Source organism: Schistocerca nitens, chromosome 8 (assembly GCF_023898315.1).
Source record: "Schistocerca nitens isolate TAMUIC-IGC-003100 chromosome 8, iqSchNite1.1, whole genome shotgun sequence".
Taxonomy (NCBI): domain Eukaryota; kingdom Metazoa; phylum Arthropoda; class Insecta; order Orthoptera; family Acrididae; genus Schistocerca; species Schistocerca nitens.
In genome coordinates this window covers 555,723,066-555,741,032 of record NC_064621.1, presented here as the reverse complement: position 1 = coordinate 555,741,032, position 17,967 = coordinate 555,723,066, and the positions used below count along the sequence as shown (strand labels likewise).

The window sequence follows — 17,967 nt, the reverse complement described above, 5'->3', positions numbered from 1 at the left end:
TTTCACGGCTGACATCATTTTCCAAAACTTTTGAAAAGGTGATGTATTCTAGAATAGTATCTCACCTTGGCAACAATAATATCCTCAGCAAATCACAGTTTGGGTTTCAGAAGGGTTGCTCTACGGAGAATGCCATTTACATGTTCACACACCAGATATTACAAGCATTAAATAACAAAATAGCACCAATAGGTATTTCCTGTGACCTATCCACGACATTTGATTGTGTGAATCATAGTATACTCATAGATAAACTGAAGTTTTATGGGATTGATGGTATTGACAACCAATGGATCATGCCATATTTAACCAAATGAATGTAGAAAGTTGTACTTAGTAGTAATTCAACAAACAGAATCCAGGGACATAATTCTGACTGGGGAGAAATTACATATGGGGTTCCCCAAGACTCCATTCTTAGGTCCACTACTGTTTCTTATATATATATATATATATATATGAATATAACAGAGGGAAACATTCCACGTGGAAAAACAAATCTAAAAAGAAAGATGATGAGACTTACCAAACAAAAGCGCTGGCAGGTCGATAGACACACAAACAAACACAAATATACACACAAAATTCTAGCTTTCGCAACCAACGGTTGCTTCGTCAGGAAAGAGGGAAGGAGAGGGAAAGATGAAAGGATGTGGGTTTTAAGGGAGAGGGTAAGGAGTCATTCCAATCCCGGGAGCGGAAAGACTTACCTTAGGGGGAAAAAAGGACAGGTATACACTCGCACACACACACATATCCATCCACACATACAGACACAAGCTTGTGTCTGTATGTGTGGATGGATATGTGTGTGTGTGCGAGTGTATACCTGTCCTTTTTTCCCCCTAAGGTAAGTCTTTCCGCTCCCGGGATTGGAATGACTCCTTACCCTCTCCCTTAAAACCCACATCCTTTCATCTTTCCCTCTCCTTCCCTCTTTCCTGACGAAGCAACCGTTGGTTGCGAAAGCTAGAATTTTGTGTGTATATTTGTGTTTGTTTGTGTGTCTATATATATATATATATATATATATATATATATATATATATATATATATATATATATGATCATGATCTACCATCTAATGTACGACACACAGAATTAGTTCTTTTTGCACATGACATCAGTAGTGTAATCACTCCCAGTATACATACAGAAATGGTGAATAAAGTTCTCAAAAGTATCATTGATGGGTTTTCTGGGAATGGTCTCACCCTGAATTTCACAAAGACACATAATACTCAGTTCTGCACCTCTAGGGGTACTGCACCAGTGATAAGTGTAACACTTGATGATGAAATAATACATAGGGTGGAAACTTCCAATTTCTTAGGTGTCCATATTGATGCGAATTTAAAATGGAAAAAAAACATTCTGGAACTTCTAGAACAACTTAGTTCGGCCACATTTCCACTTAGAATCATAGCAAATTTTGGGGAGAGAGAAATCAGTCAGTTGACGTATTTTGCTTATTTTCATTCAATAAGGTCTTCATTGCCCAGTAAATTGCTGTAAGAATAATATGTGGCATTCATCCACAATCATCTTGTAGACATCTATTTAAGGAGTTGAACATTCCAACTACTACTTCACAGTATATTTATTCCCTCATGAAGTTTGTTGTGAATAATCCACTACAGTTCAAAAGGAACAATGAGGTACATAATTACAATACTAGAAAAAAAAAATGGCATTCATTATTCAACATTGCGGTTGTCTTTAGCAAAGAAAGGAATGCACAATGCTGGAACAAAAATTTTTGACCACTTATCCAGTGATATAAAGTGTCTAACAGACAGCTAGACAAAATTTGAAAATAAATTGAAAAAGTTTCTCCTTGATAGCTCCTTCTATTCTGTAGAAGATTTTCTATGTTTGTAACATGTAAAAGGTGGTGGGTAGGAATTGCAAACTCAATCTGTATGTTTAAGAGACCAAACTGATTTGGAAATGAGTGTAAAATGACTCTTTCCACATCATGGTGATTTATCATGGAAAATGATCCATGGAACATGAAAGTACGTAACTGACTTCTATGAAATACACCAATACATCACATACTATTTTGAACACTTGCACCTAATTTGAAAATTTCCTTTTGATCTCTCCCAAAGAGTGTCATGTTAGTTACTTTCAATCACAGAAGTGTTACAAAGCTGTTAATGTATTTAACATGATTTTTCAAGAACCATATCAGTTAAATGCAAGTTTTCAGACATCAATATCAAATCACTCATAATGAAGAAAAGAATACACCACACACTTATTACAGGGAAATGATTCAGTAGCAAAGTAAATTTTTTTTATCGTAAAAGGTGAACTCAATCTGAGTGATCAGTTATGAGTAAAAAGAACACAAACAAGCTAATATTGTCTCCAAGGAAATGCAACTGACAGGATCCTTGATATGATAGTTCAAGTTATTGAAAATAAAAAGGCAATGCTAGTAAAAGATACATAGACCTCTTCCATTTTTCATAGTTTATATATGATATACGGAGGACAAAATAACATCAAAATACTCTGAGACTTGTCTATTATTTATTACAGGATTTCTGGATTATATTAATGATATGCCATGTCAGGTCCAGTCTGATACTATCTTCTATGCAGATGACTCAACAGCTGTAGCCTGTTGTAAAAATGAGGTAGACCTAATTCGTCATATTGAACAAACACTTGGGGAAGTGGAGGCATGGGACAAAAACAATAACTTGACATTAAATTTTTACAAAAACAGAAATTGTTCATTTTACCACAAAACAATCTGTACAGTCTATAAGTGAAATAAGGTATATGGACAAAAAATTAAAGACTGCAGACTGTGTCAAATTCCTTGGTGTGTTAGTCAATAAAAACCTGTTATGGAGTCACCATGTGGACAACATACTGGGTCGACTGAATAGCCTAGTATATATTATGAATATCTTGTATAGTATTACCGATTTAGCTGTAAGAAAAACTGTATATAATTCATATTTTGTTTCAGTCATTAGGTACAGTATAATTTTCTGGGGGTCTGAAAAAACTAATTTACTTAGAGCTTTTAGACTACAAAAAAGAATCACCTGAGCAATGGTGGAAGCAAAACCAAAGCAACACTGCAAACCTTTATTTGTAAAACTGGATCTAATGAGCATTCCTAGCATATACATCTATGAAACTCTCACTTTCACGAAAAGAAACCCACAACTTTTTGAGGGCAACCTCTTCTTGCATCAATGATACTAGACATAGAACGAGCTACATGTTACCTACCCACCGTTTAAAATCATATGAAAAAAAACCCATACTATATGGGCATGAAATTTGTAAATAATATATGGAAAGATATGGATGACCCAAATGTAAAAGGTACCAAAAGAGACCTGGAAAAATATCTGAAAGGTAAATGTTACTATAGTGTAGAAGATTTCATGAATGGTGACAATGCATTATAATTGTAATTAAAATACCTCTTTGAAGATGTTACACCATATATATTATTAGTTTATTGTCTATTTTTAGTATTGTTATATATAGTGTAAAACTGACAAGTCACCTGTGTCACAATCTTTGATTGTATAAGGCATGTTATGTGATAATAAAAACTGAATTGAATACCTGGCAGTTTTAGGTTTTGTGACATAGCTCCATTATGGCACACACCTAAACAACAGGCTACACCACAGATCAACATATTACGTATCCCCAGCTTTTTTGGTATTCGCCAACTCACAACAAATCTACAAAACTGTCATCACAAGCAAGATTTCAGTGAAGGGGCAGGATGTCCTAGTATCACATTCTAGCCATGATGCTAATGTTAACCCATCCACTGAACGGTGACAAAGCTAAACACTATGTTTTGCAGGTCAAGTGCCAGCTCTATGTTTCAGCCTTAGTTTATTTTTGATTTCATGTCTATCAACAACAGTAACACAAACTACATTTGAATGCACACAATGTACCTGCTAAAATGTTCTCGTATCACTAGTCCATAGGTTGTAGGAAAAAGTATGATATCAAAATAAAACTGGCATAGTAGCTCAAGATATTTTTTCCCTTTCCGTTGAAACAAGTACACTTAAAATTACTAGCTGTAAATAACATTTAGGCAAATTGCAGATAATCTTGTTCTCAGTAGTGCAACATGGTTCTTTTAACAGCCCTACTCCCTTCAAGACCTTTTCGCCCCCCACTAGTAACAGCCACTGGTGAGGATACTCAAATTTTTATCCACACTGGTGATAAATGGTGTATTACCACATATATAGTTCACATGTCAAGCTCCCAGTGTTTATTTTTTTTTTAAATATAATGTATCCTTTATCAACAAACATTTCATTAAAAACGTTTATTATTTGCCCCTATCGCACTCTCCTGCCTGCAATTTAATGCAGTTGCAGCCGTGGATAAACTGAGTAAACTCCCAATCTTCTTAACGGCTAAAGTTCTTGCAAAAAAATTCGGTGCCCTTGCAACGGAAAAAGACCTGTGAAATACATCTCCAACGTTCTAACAACACGTTTTCTCACTGCTATTAAAATGAAGGGATCTACGCTACATCCACGAACGTAAAATGATAAAAAATAACATTTGGTAATTCAGAGATTCGGCTTAAATTAAAAAGAAAACAAATAGTAATCCCAAGTTTATGATGTACATTAACACTGTTCGTCTAATTAATTTTTTTGTTTCGCCAATAAAAAAGGCCTTACAATGGCAACAATGTTTTAAGAAAAACAGAAAATACCGAACTATAGGTTCCAACAAGGTGTAAATTTATAAGTCAAAACAACGGCTTCTCAAGTCTACGAAGGCACATTCTGTTGCCTTCAGATGTCGCGGAATTAATTTTGACATGTTTCAAATCTATCAAATTATTCAAAATAGCATCGTTATATGGAGCAATTAATACGACTTTGACGAGTATATTCTATAAAAATACAGCATTCGCATATGGTAACTAAATACCACCCCACAGACACATCATCTATCAGTTGTGCATCATAACAGTATATGTTTTCCTAGACGTTGACATCGAAATGATGACAGGGAAACCTCTTTAAGTCTAATTCATCTCATCAATCTCTCGCAAAACACCACATCTTAAAATGCTATCGTCACAAATACTATGCTCACCGGTTCAAAACACAATGTTTATGTTACTTAACAATTTGTTAACACACAATTGATTATATTTGTAGTCAAACAATTTCCAGATTACCTGTTTCTAGTTTCAGTTTACCTTTTCAACAAATGCTTTCCGCATTTCCAACTACTGTCACATTCTTTGTCCAGCTCACTAACAACATTAAGAAATGTTAAGGCACAACAATTTATTCTTCACGAGATTTCAGACATAATTCCTTCGATACCGAACATTAACATTTAGGTAAACGAAAATATAACATTACGCAAGGTCATTCCACCGCTATTGTCGCTAACTAAAACATAATCACAGTGTGCGGTATCATCACTATCCCTTCGACCATCACTCAATTCACTATCATCATGGATTGCCATGATGTGTTCAACTAATTCAAATATACAAACCAGAAGACGAAAGGCACAAATGTCCGTCCCAGCTCCATCTCTTAGCTCAACCTCAATTGCCAACGAAATATTGAACAACTTAGTTCGGAAAAGCTTCGCATAGATAGCGCCACGAACCACTTGAGCGCGAAAGTTCGCTGTCAAAATGCGTTAATCAATACAGACGGACATGAAATCTTGACAATCTACCTTTCAACCGTAATACTACAAAGGAAAACTATACTGCTACATCTTAAAGCTAATGCTTAACACAAAATCTGACTCATTTTCGCACTAAAGCAAACATTAAATTCTCCAGTTCGCAGAAACTCGTTCCATTACCAGCAGACTGGGAGTTGAAATCCAGATGAAATAAAATAAAGCGTAATAATTAGTTTGTGGAAGGTGTAGCGGAAGGAATTATATGTCAGATTTCCCTCACAGTGCTTTTGTATCACTCTGAAAATTGTTAGCAACTATTTAAAATGGTACAGATAATGGCAGATCAGAAAGGAAGTAAGCCACGTAGCAACTTCCACGAAAGAATAAATTTTAACACATTGACTGCCACGTGAGTTAAATATAACTCACAGGAAGTGTTCTCTTCGGGCCACGTGAAGTAAATACAGCTCACGGACATTTTTCCATTTAAAGCTCCGTGGTGCAGTTGTACCACAGGAGCGTGCTGTGACTCGGTGTTATAGTAGGTTGTGGCCCCAGTAACAAATCATGTTCGTGGCCTACAGTTTTCAAGAGCTCAAGAGTAGTTATTGTAATTCGTGAGTTATATATAACTAACCCCCCGCCCCATGAACCATGGACCTTGCCGTTGGTGGGGAGGCTAGCGTGCTTCAGCGATACAGACGGCCATACCGTAGGTGCAACCACAACGGATGGGTATCTGTTGAGAGGCCAGACAAGCGTGTGGTTCCTGAAGAGGGGCAGCAGACTTTTCAGTAGTTGCAAAGGCAGCAGTCTGGATGATTGACTGATCTGGCCTTGTAACACTAACCAAAACGGCCTTGCCGTGCTGGTACTGCGAACGGCTGAAAGCAAGGGCAAACTACAGCCATAATCTTTCCCGAGGGCATGCAGCTTTACTGTATGATTAAATGATGATGGCGTCCTCTTGGGTAAAATATTCCGGAGGTAAAATAGTCCCCCATTCGGATCTCCAGGCGGGGACTACTCAAGAGGATGTCGTTATCAGGAGAAAGAAAACTGGCGTTCTACTGATCGGAGCGTGGAATGTCAGATCCCTTAACCGGGCAGGTAGGTTAGAAAATTTAAAAAGGGAAATGCATAGGTTAATGTTAGATATAGTGGGAATTAGTGAAGCTCGGTGTCAGGAGTAACAAGACTTTTGGTCAGGTGAATACAGGGTTATAAATACCAAATCAAATAGGGGTAATGCAGGAGTAGGTTTAATAATGAATAAAAAAATAGGAGTGCGGGTAAGTTACTACAAACACCATAGTGAACGCATAATAGTGGCCACGATAGACACGAAGCCCACACCTACTACAGTAGTACAAGTTTATATGCCAACTAGCTCTGCAGATGACGAAGAAATTGAAGAAATGTATGAGGAGGTAAAAGAAATTATTCAGATAGTGAAGGGAGACGAAAATTTAATAGTCATGGGTGACTGGAATTCGATAGTAGGAAGAGAAGGAAACGTGGTAGGTGAATATGGATTGGGGGGAAGAAATGAAAGAGTAAGCCACCTGGTAGAAATTTGCACAGAGCATAACTTAATCATAGCTAACACTTGGTGCAAGAATCATAAAAGAAGGTTGTATACTTGGAAGAAACCTGGAAACTGGAAGGTCTCAGATGGATTATATAATGGTAAGACAGAGATTCAGGAATCAGATTTTAAATTGTCAGACATTTCCAGGGGCAGATATGGACTCTGACCACAATCTATTCGTCATGAACTGTAGATTAAAACTGAAGAAACTGCAAAAAGATGGGAATTTAAGGAGATGGGACCTGGATAACCTAACTAATCCAGAGGTTGTACAGAGTTTCAGGGAGAGTATAAGGGAAAATTGACAGTAATGGCGGAAAGAAATACAGTAGAAGAAGAATGGGTAGCTCTGAGGGATGAAGTAGTGAAGGCAGCAGAGGATCAAGTAGTTAAAAAGACGAGGGCTAGTAGAAATCCTTGGGTAACAGAAGAAATATTGAATTTAATTGATGAAAGGAGAAAATATAAAAATGCAGTAAATGAAGCAGGCAGAAAGGAATACAAACGTCTCAAAAATGAGATCGACAGGAAGTACAAAATGGCTAAGCTGGGATGGCTAGAGGACAAATGTAAGGATCTAGAGGCTTATCTCACTAGGGGTAAGGTAGATACTGCCTACAGGAAAATTAAAGAGACCTTTGGAGAAAAGAGAACCACTTGTATCAATATCAAGAGCTGAGATGGAAACCCAGTTCTAAGCAAAGAAGGGAAAGCAGAAAGGTGGAGGGAGTATATAGAGGGTGTATACAAGGGCGATGTACTTGAGGACAATATTCTGGAAATGGTAGAGAATGTAGATGAAGACGAAATGGGAGATACAATACTGCGTGAAGATTTTGACATAGCAGTGAAGACCTGAGTCAAAACAAGGCCCCGGGAGTAGACAACATTCCATTAGAACTAGTGACAGCTGACAGCCTTGGAAGAGCCAGTCCTGACTAAACTCTACCATCTGGTGAGCAGGATGTATGAGACTGGCGAAATACCCTCAGACTTCAAGAAGATTTTAATAATTCCAATCCCAAAGAAAGCAGGTGTTGACAGATGTGAAAATTACCGAACAATCAGTTCAATAAGCCACAGCTGCAAAATACTAACGCGAATTCTTTACAGACGAATGGAAAAACTGGTAGAAGCGGACCTGAGGGAAAATCAGTTTGGATTCCGTAGAAACATTGGAACACATGAGGCAATAGTGACCTTACGACTCACCTTAGAAGAAAGATAAAGGAAAGGCAAACCTACGTTCCTAGCATTTGTAGACTTAGAGAAAGCTTTTGACAATGTTGACTGGAATACTCTCTTTCAAATTCTGAAGGTGGCAGAGGTAAAATACAGGGAGCGAAAGGCTATTTACAATTTGTACAGAAACCAGATGGCAGTTATAAGAGTCGAGGGGCATGAAAGGGAAGCAGAGGTTGGGAAGGGAGTGAGACAGGGTTGTAGCCTCTCCCCGACGTTATTCAATCTGTATACTGAGCAAGCAGTACAGAAAACAAAAGAAAAATTCGGAGTAGTAATTAAAATCCATGGAGAAGAAATAAAAACTTTGAGGTTCGCCGATGACATTGTAATTCTGTCAGAGACAGCAAAGGACTTGGAAGAGCAGCTGAACGGAATGGACAGTGTCTTGAAAGGAGAGTATAGGATGAACATCAACAAAAGGAAAACGAGGATAATGGAATGTAGTCGAATTAAGTCTGGTGATGCTGAGGGAATTAGATTAGTAAATGAGACACTTAAAGTAGTAAATGAGTTTTGCCATTTGGGGAGCAAAATAACTGATGATGGTCGAAATAGAGAGGATATAAAATGTAGACTGGTAATGGCAAGGAAAGCGTTTCTGAAAAAGAGGAATTTGTTAACATCGAGTATAGATTTAGGTGTCAGGAAGTCGTTTCTAAAAATATGTGTATGGAGTGTAGCCATGTATGGAAGTGAAACGTGGACGATAAATAGTTTGGACAAGAAGAGGATTGAAGCTTTCGAAATGTGGTGCTACAGAGGAATGCTGAAGATTAGATGGGTAGATCATATAACTAATGAGGAGGTATTGAATAGGGTTGGGGAGAAGAGGAGTTTGTGGCACAACTTGACTAGAAGAACGGATCGGCTGGTAGGACATGTTCTGAGGCATCAAGGGATCACAAATTTAGTATTGGAGGGCAGCGTGGAGGGTAAAAATCTTAGAGGGAGACCAAGAGATGAATACACTAAGCAGATTCAGAAGGATGTAGGTTGCAGTAGGTACTGGGAGATGAAGAAGCTTGCACAGGACAGAGTAGCATGGAGGGCTGCATCAAACCAGTCTCAGGACTGAAGACCACAACAACAACAACAACAATATAACTGACATGGCTCAGTCGTATTGGGCTTTCCTTCCTTTTATTATTTATTAATTATTTAGTTTGACATATTACTTACACAGTAGATGCAAATCACGTACAGTTTCATTTACATTCTTCAACTCTTAATTGCAACAACAATGAAATTGTTTCTCAAACACCTGTATGCACTGTGCTTTATGAGAAAACATTGTACGCAAATATATGTCACAATTCTTGCATTCAGATGCAGTTTGTTTGCATTCCTTGACAGCTTGCTCTCGTCCAAATTTATTCTTCATTTTTGCATAGAACACTGTACTCCTACGTCTGGCTGCTCCCACGTTCACAAGTGCACAATATGCAGCTAACGCAGTGGCTTTGGTGAGAGATATCTCAGGCTCATCGGCATGTTCTGTACGTAGCAGTCTCACAATCACTTCCTCTTTGAATTCTGTGATTAAGAACTTCTTGTTGTTGATGTATCGGTAAATCTCATGAGCATTTACCAGTGCTGACCCTGTCAACAATTCAATTGCAAGCTTCCTGTACCATTTCACATCCCGTATTAGACAATGGGAGTACGACTTCATTTCGTCAGAAAGATCTATAAAAGACTTTGATTGATTATAGTCAATTATCATTGCTGGTTTTTTCTTTGTGCCCTTCCTGGTTTGAATTTCTGCTTCTTCTTCTCCATGAACAGCACACAGCATCAGAACATCCCTCTTATCTTTCCATTTCAGTAATACTACACCTGTGCTACTTTCCTTTACTTTGTGTTCCCCGTTCTTCAGTTTTGCCTGTACAACATCTTGAGGATTCAGTGACAAAAGGCAGATTACAGAGTACCTGACGGCTCAACACAAAAGTTTTGTCTCAAGTACAGATAGTGTTGAGGATCAGTGGACAAAGTTCAAAACCATCGTACAATATGCGTTAGATGAGTATGTGCCAAGCAAGATCGTAAGAGATGGAAAAGAGCCACTGTGGTACAACAACCGAGTTAGAAAACTGCTGCGGAAGCAAAGGGAACTTCACAGCAAACATAAACATAGCCTAAGCCTTGCAGACAAACAAAAATTACGCGAAGCGAAATGTAGTGTGAGGAGGGCTATGCGAGAGGCGTTCAATGACTTCGAAAGTAAAGTTCTATGTACTGACTTGACAGAAAATCCTTAGAAATTTTGGTCTTATGTCAAAGCGGTAGGTGGATCAAAACAAAATGTCCAGACACTCTGTGACCAAAATTGTACTGAAACAGAGGATGACAGACTAAAGGCCGAAATACTAAATGTCTTTTTCCAAAGCTGTTTCACAGAGGAAGAGTGCACTGTAGTTCCTTCTCTAGATTGTCGCAGAGATGACAAAATGGTAGATATCGAAATAGACGACAGAGGGATAGAGAAACAATTAAAATCGCTCAAAAGAGGAAAGGCCGCTGGACCTGATGGGATACCAGTTCGATTTTACACAGAGTACGCGAAGGAACTTGCCCCCCTTCTTGCAGCGGTGTACCTTAGGTCTCTAGAAGAGCGTAGCGTTCCAAAGGATTGGAAAAGGGCACAGGTCATCCCCGTTTTCAAGAAGGGACGTCGAACAGATGTGCAGAACTATAGACCTATATCTCTAACGTCGATCAGTTGTAGAATTTTGGAACACGTATTATGTTCGAGTATAATGACTTTTTTGGGGACTAGAAATCTACTCTGTAGGAATCAGCATGGGTTTCGAAAAAGACGGTCGTGCGAAACCCAGCTCGCGCTATTCGTCCACGAGACTCAGAGGGCCATTGACACGGGTTCACAGGTAGATGCTGTGTTTCTTGACTTCCGCAAGGCGTTCGATACAGTTCCTCACAGTCGTTTAATGAACAAAGTAAGAGCATATGGACTATCAGACCAATTGTGTGATTGGATTGAAGAGTTCCTAGATGACAGAACGCAGCATGTCATTCTCAATGGAGAGAAGTCTTCCGAAGTAAGAGTGATTTCAAGTGTGCCGCAGGGTAGTGTCATAGGACCGTTGCTATTCACAATATACATAAATGATCTTGTGGATGACATCGGAAGTTCACTGAGGCTTTTTGCGGATGATGCTGTGGTGTATCGAGAGGTTGTAACAATGGAAAATTGTACTGAAATGCAGGAGGATCTCCAGCGAATTGACGCATGGTGCAGGGAATGGCAATTGAATCTCAATGTAGACAAGTGTAATGTGCTGCGAATACATAGAAAGATAGATCCCTTATCATTTAGCTACAAAATAGCAGGTCAGCAACTGGAAGCAGTTAATTCCATATACCAAGCGGGGTGGCGCAGTGGTTAGACACTGGACTCGCATTCGGGAGGACGACGGTTCAATCCCGCGTCCGGCCATCCTGATTTAGGTTTTCCGTGATTTCCCTAAATCACTCCAGGCAAATGCCGGGATGGTTCCTCTGAAAGGGCACGGCCGACTTCCTTCCCCATCCTTCACTAATCCGATGAGACCGATGACCACGCTGTCTGGTCTCCTTCCCCAAACCAACCAAGTTAATTCCATAAATTATCTGGGAGTACGCATTAGGAGTGATTTAAAATGGAATGATCATATACAGTTGATTGTCGGTAAAGCAGATGCCAGACTGAGATTCATTGGAAGAATCCTAAGGAAATGCAATCCGAAAACAAAGGAAGTAGGTTACAGTACGCTTGTTCGCCCACTGCTTGAATACTGCTCAGCAGTGTAGGATCCGTACCAGATAGGGTTGATAGAAGAGATAGAGAAGATCCAACGGAGAGCAGCGCGCTTCGTTACAGGATCATTTAGTAATCGCGAAAGCGTTACGGAGATGATAGATAAACTCCAGTGGAAGACTCTGCGGGAGAGACGCTCAGTAGCTCGGTACGGGCTTTTGTTAAAGTTTCGAGAACATACCTTCACCGAAGAGTCAAGCAGTATATTGCTCCCTCCTACGTATATCTCGCGAAGAGACCATGAGGATAAAATCAGAGAGATTAGAGCCCACACAGAAGCATACCGACAATCCTTCTTTCCACAAACGATACGAGACTGGAATAGAAGGGAGAACCGATAGAGGTACTCAGGGTACCCTCCGCCACACACCGTCAGGTGGCTTGCGGAGTATGGATGTAGATGTAGATGTAGATCTTACAGTACCAACTAAATGTGTTGATTGTTCAAGAAGCTCGAGTGCTAGATGAACACTTGTGTTAAAATTGTCTGTATATAAGATTCTGCCCTCATTTAGTAATCCACTCATAAAGCTCATAACAACAGAAATGGCAAGAGGAACACCAGGATTCGCATTCCTCCCACAGTAAACTTTCATATTCCAGGTGTAGCCATCGCTTAGACAAAGTTTGAACAATTTAATTTCGAATTTATGGCGCTTATTCTTTATATACTGAATGAAACTTAGTATTCCTCGAAATGGCACAAGTGTTTCGTCAATGCAAACTGAATGAAACTTAGTCTTCCTCGAAATGGCACAAGTGTTTCTTCAATACAAACTTCTTTCTCCGGCACGACTGCAACTTGAAATCTCTGCAGTAATTTATCAATAAGAGGTTGAATATTGAATAAGCGGTTTCCCGGTGGGCACTGATTGTTATCGGAAAATGCCACTTACGTAAAAGCAGTTCAAGACGATCGTGTGACATAACATTTTTTACATTGTTGTGATATTGCATATTTCTTGACCGATAATTTGGAATCCTCGGTTTTACATTTAGTGACATCCATAACAAAAATCCTAAAAATTGTTCAATTTCAGTTTTGCTGACATCAGTCCACTATTGGACTGTCAATAAATGCCGCTTAAATGCGGCTTTACCACTGAGCTGCCAATATTACATAAAGCCATAGTCACCAGTTATCCTCACTGTCATTTTCTCATCGTTGAATTCATCTGCGCAACATTCGCAACATCTGTTGTTGAAATTTGACACAAGAGCTGAATTTTGTCACTGGACCAATGTAGACTAAAAGAAGGCTTTTAATGATATCAGGGTTCCATCAAACACCCACATTGTTTATGTTCCTGGTCTTTGATTTCGTTAACTAGAGTAACATGCATATCACTTTTCATGTCCTCCTCTTCCTGCTGTCCTCCCACAAGAAAATGTCTAATGGATAAGACTGGGCAAGCCAAAGCACTGGACCTAAATGTCCGATGCAGTAGCTTGGAAATGTGTTGTCTGGTAATTAACGCACATCTTAACTGAAGTTTGCTCAGGCCCTATTGCACAGACCACACAACATGGCGAAATATTAGGGGAATATGGCACATTTTCCAGTAATTTTGCAGTAGTTAGCTCAAAACTAGAAGTGTATTCTTCCATTCCGTCGTCATGCGACTACACAGGAGTTAATCATGGATCATAATACGCCACTTTCATCCAGATTCATTTTGGTTATTATCCGCAACAACATCAGAAGAATTATACATCTTCCTGTGAGTTTACAATTGCCACCACTTTTGAATGTGATCTATTTGGTGAAAAAAGTTTTACATTTGGGATACAACACATATTGTTCACAAAAACTGTAATTCAATGCTAACACTTCATAGGGCGCATGCTCATAGGAACACGTTGTGTTGGCTCATCCTGGCAATCCCTCCTCAGTGTCAGTTACAACTATTACTCATAGACTCCTTCATGTCAACGTGAATTGTACAAACACTGACAGTAAGTGCCTCATGTCTGGTATCTGAGCACCATAACAGATACATCACCTTCCACTTAATTCTTGATCCCTGTCTATTCCCATAGATCACTGGTGCCTAATCCAACAGGGAAGTATGCCTAAGGGTCTAAGAACATTGTGTATGAACAAAAGTATGACATCATGTTCTGGTGCTCCAGTTTGTTCCGTGAGTGGTCTCAAGTTCTCCAAATTTTGCTCATCAATTACTGCTATTGGAGTAAAGATGAAGACAGTTAAGTAGTATCCTTCCTTCAATTCATTCCCTGAATTGTATTCAAACATTGATAACACTCGTTCACATGATCAAAAGAATAAAAAAATATCTTCTTGTTGCCTGATGTGTTACTTAATCAACATATGAGGTGATACATCAGATAGAAAACTCATTGTGACTCTTATCCAGTAGCTGATGGAAACTCTAGACTTAGACTGAAGCCGTACAATATACGTACATCGACATTCTATTTTATTTTTACATCATTGCATACAGATCATTACGACATGACAAGGTGGCTTGACAAATAAGGCACATTGCTCTAAATCTACATAATTTCCTTCTCGGGAAAACTGTGTTCATGAGCTATATGGATATTTATTATGGTGAAGCGCGTTTTATGACAACAAAAACGTTTCTAAACCCATTTTATCCGCTGTAACTGTAGTTCCACATAGTGGACATTACCAAAACCAGTTTAAATCTGATCTGTCTGGCAGTATCCACCGTATTGGAACGTGTGGTACTTTAATCGGAAAGTTTGTCAAACAATATTATTATGAGGCTTAGAGTTTATACACTGAAGAGCCAAAACACTGCCTAATATCGTGTAGGGCCCCCACGAGCACACAGAGGTGCCACAATGCGACATTACATGGACTCAACTAGTGTCTGAAGTAGTGGTGGAAGGAACTGACACCATGAATCTTGCATGGCTGTCCTTAAGCCCGTAAGAGTACGGGGGTGGAGACCTCTTCTCAACAGCACGTTGCAAGGCATCCCAGATATGTTCAATAATGTTCATGTCTGCGAAGTTTGGTGTCCAGCAGAAGTGCTTAAACTCAAGAGTGTTCCTGGAGCCACTCTGTAGCAATTCTAGGCATGTGGGATGTCGCATTGTCCTGCTGGAATTCAGCATTCCAAGTCCGTCGGAACGGACAATGGACATGAATGGATGCAGGTGATCAGACAGGATGCATATGTATGTGTCACCTGTCAGAGTAGTATCTAGATGTATCAGGGGTCCCATATCACTCCAACTGCGCACACCCCACATCATTACAGAGTCTCCATCAGCTGAAGAGTCCCCTATTGAGATGCAGGGTCCATGGATTCATGAGGTTGTCTCCATACCTGTAAATATCAATCAGCTCCATACAATTTGAAACGAGACTCGTCCGACCAGGCAACATGCTTCCAGTCATCAACAGTCCAGTATCAGTGTTGACGGGCCCAGGCAAGGTGTAAAGCCTTGTGTCGTGCCATCATCAATGATATACGATTATGTTTCGATGAATAGTTCGTACACTGACACTTGGTGATGGTCCACCACTGAAATCTGCAGCAATTTGCGGAAGGTCTGCACTTCTGTCATGTTGAACGATTCTCTTCAGTTGCTGTTGGTGCAGTTCTTGATATTCTTCCAGTTGCAGCGATGTCAGAGATTTGATGTTTTACCGGATTCCTGGTATTCACGGTACACTCGTGAAAAGGTCGTATGGGAAGATCTCTGCTTCATAGTTACCTCAGAGATGCTGTGTCCCATCGCTCGAGCGCCGACTATAACATATTCAAACTCACTTAAATCTTGATAACATGCCACTGTAGCAACAGTAACCGATCTAACAACTGCGTCAGACACTTGTCTTGTATAGCTGTTGCCAAGAGCAGCGCCCTACTCTGCCTGTCGACATATCTCTGTATTTGAATACGCATGCCTATACCAGTTTCCTTGGCGCTTCAGTGTAGTGTGTGTGTTGGGAAGCAGTTGGCAATGTTGTTCCCAACCAATGTCCCCAGTTCTGAGTTGAGTGAAAGGCTTGAATCAGAAGTGACAAGATAGGTTGTGACTTCCTTCACTTACAGTAGATAACTGTGAACTGAAAGGTTCCCTAAATACCTTGGGGGTAACTACATGTCACAGCTGCTACCCAGGTAGTTGACTGTGTGTGGGATGTACTCTTCGTTTTTAGATTAGGCAACTGTCCATTTTGTCCATACAATGACAGCTGTAGGAGACTCCTAAGTTTCAGTGTAAGAACTGAAGAAATGTACCCTACAGAAAACACAACTTAAATAGAAATAATCAACATCTGAAAAGCCTTTCTCAAAATAGTGCCAAAAAGCAGTGGAGTTCGCAAAATACTGGATAAATAAAATTGGTTAAAACTCGAAGAGCGGTTTTTGGTCTAAATCTAATGGTACATTTAATGATTAGCAAATAGGAAAGGGACGTGGTGTACTTACTGCAATAGGCCTTGTTGTGCCCTGATATAGACTCACACAGGAAGGGCAACTCCCAGGTAGACGATTAATAATGAACACTTCATGAGCAGTAACATAAAAAGAGACAATGTTTTTTAACCTCAAGGGTTGCAGCTAAACCTGTCACAGAAAACCCAAAAGACTTCAGGGTGCAATAAGAATTGGTAGCTGTCTCATAGCTTGATAATTTGTAACAACTCTTAATTGCTGTTTCCTGTTAAACACTCTCGCTCTAGGTCTGACAGAATAAATTTCTACACCCAGATGGACCACTATATGGACGGCGTCCGAAATGGGCAGTCATAGAAGAAGACTAAGATCGGTAAATACAGACCCTAGCGTTGGAGTCCATGGAGTCCAAGGTCACAGAAAACTGTTCGTGGTGGACTGCTGGCAACTCGTAGAGGGCTCCAAAGCTGTTGGTGTCCAGGATGTTCATCAGCTTCAACCGGGTCATGGTTCAGTGCTGGGATTACAAGCCGTATGGATCCTTCAGGGAGATGATGCTCGATTGGTTCAGCAAACTGAACAGCTTTTGCAGCTTTTTTAAAATATAGGATGGAGCCTCTCCACACCCACCAATGTCGTGACCATCACAAAAGTTGTACTGTCACCTCCATGCTGTTAGTTTAAATGGAGGTCACAGAATGTGGGACTGTGATATGCTGTCTGTATGTCTAAGTAGGATTACCCAGTAACACAAGTCCATCTAGGGGATAGAAGTGGTTGAAAAGTGAATGAAGGTTACTGTGTTTAAGGGAAGAGGGAAAAAAATGCCAAGGCAAGCGCCAAGGAATAGGCAGGACGTGTAATAACAGTAGTAGCGACTTCCTTGCTATCTGCAATACATCATGCAAGGTTAAGGTTGTGCTTAGTTTTTGGGTATCGTGCAATGCTCAGAACCATTGGATAGCTCATGGTCGTCATAAAGAGTAGCCATCCAGTCGGGAAGGGGTACTGCTGAGGCTGGGCACCTATGATGTCTTCTGGGCCAGCTGCAGCGTCTGTACCTGTTACATGCCAAGGTTGTCATATAAGTGGCCAACTCGTCATAAATCGATCGCACGATGTGTGTTTGTGTTTAGTGTGCAATACAACTTCCCTGCATTGGATGCAGGATGGTCGGCTTTGTACATTCAACTGGCATTGCCAGTTAGTTTTGTTGTAATGCAGGGGTTCAC

At 39.9% G+C, this 17,967-nt stretch overlaps 1 protein-coding gene across 2 annotated transcripts in view; it reads right to left on the bottom strand.

Annotated features, from left to right (window-relative positions):
• The window catches only part of LOC126198738 (uncharacterized), a 110,629-nt gene extending 105,027 nt beyond the window's left edge, over positions 1–5,602 (bottom strand). The window contains exon 1 of one of the 2 annotated variants that reach the window (XM_049935276.1): positions 5,539–5,602. The gene's annotated coding sequence lies outside the window, so the exon portion shown is untranslated. Of the gene's footprint in view, positions 1–5,230; positions 5,502–5,538 lie in introns of those variants that run through there. The other variant, XM_049935275.1, reaches the window with a different exon arrangement.
• Between the last annotated feature and the right edge of the window lie 12,365 nt (positions 5,603–17,967).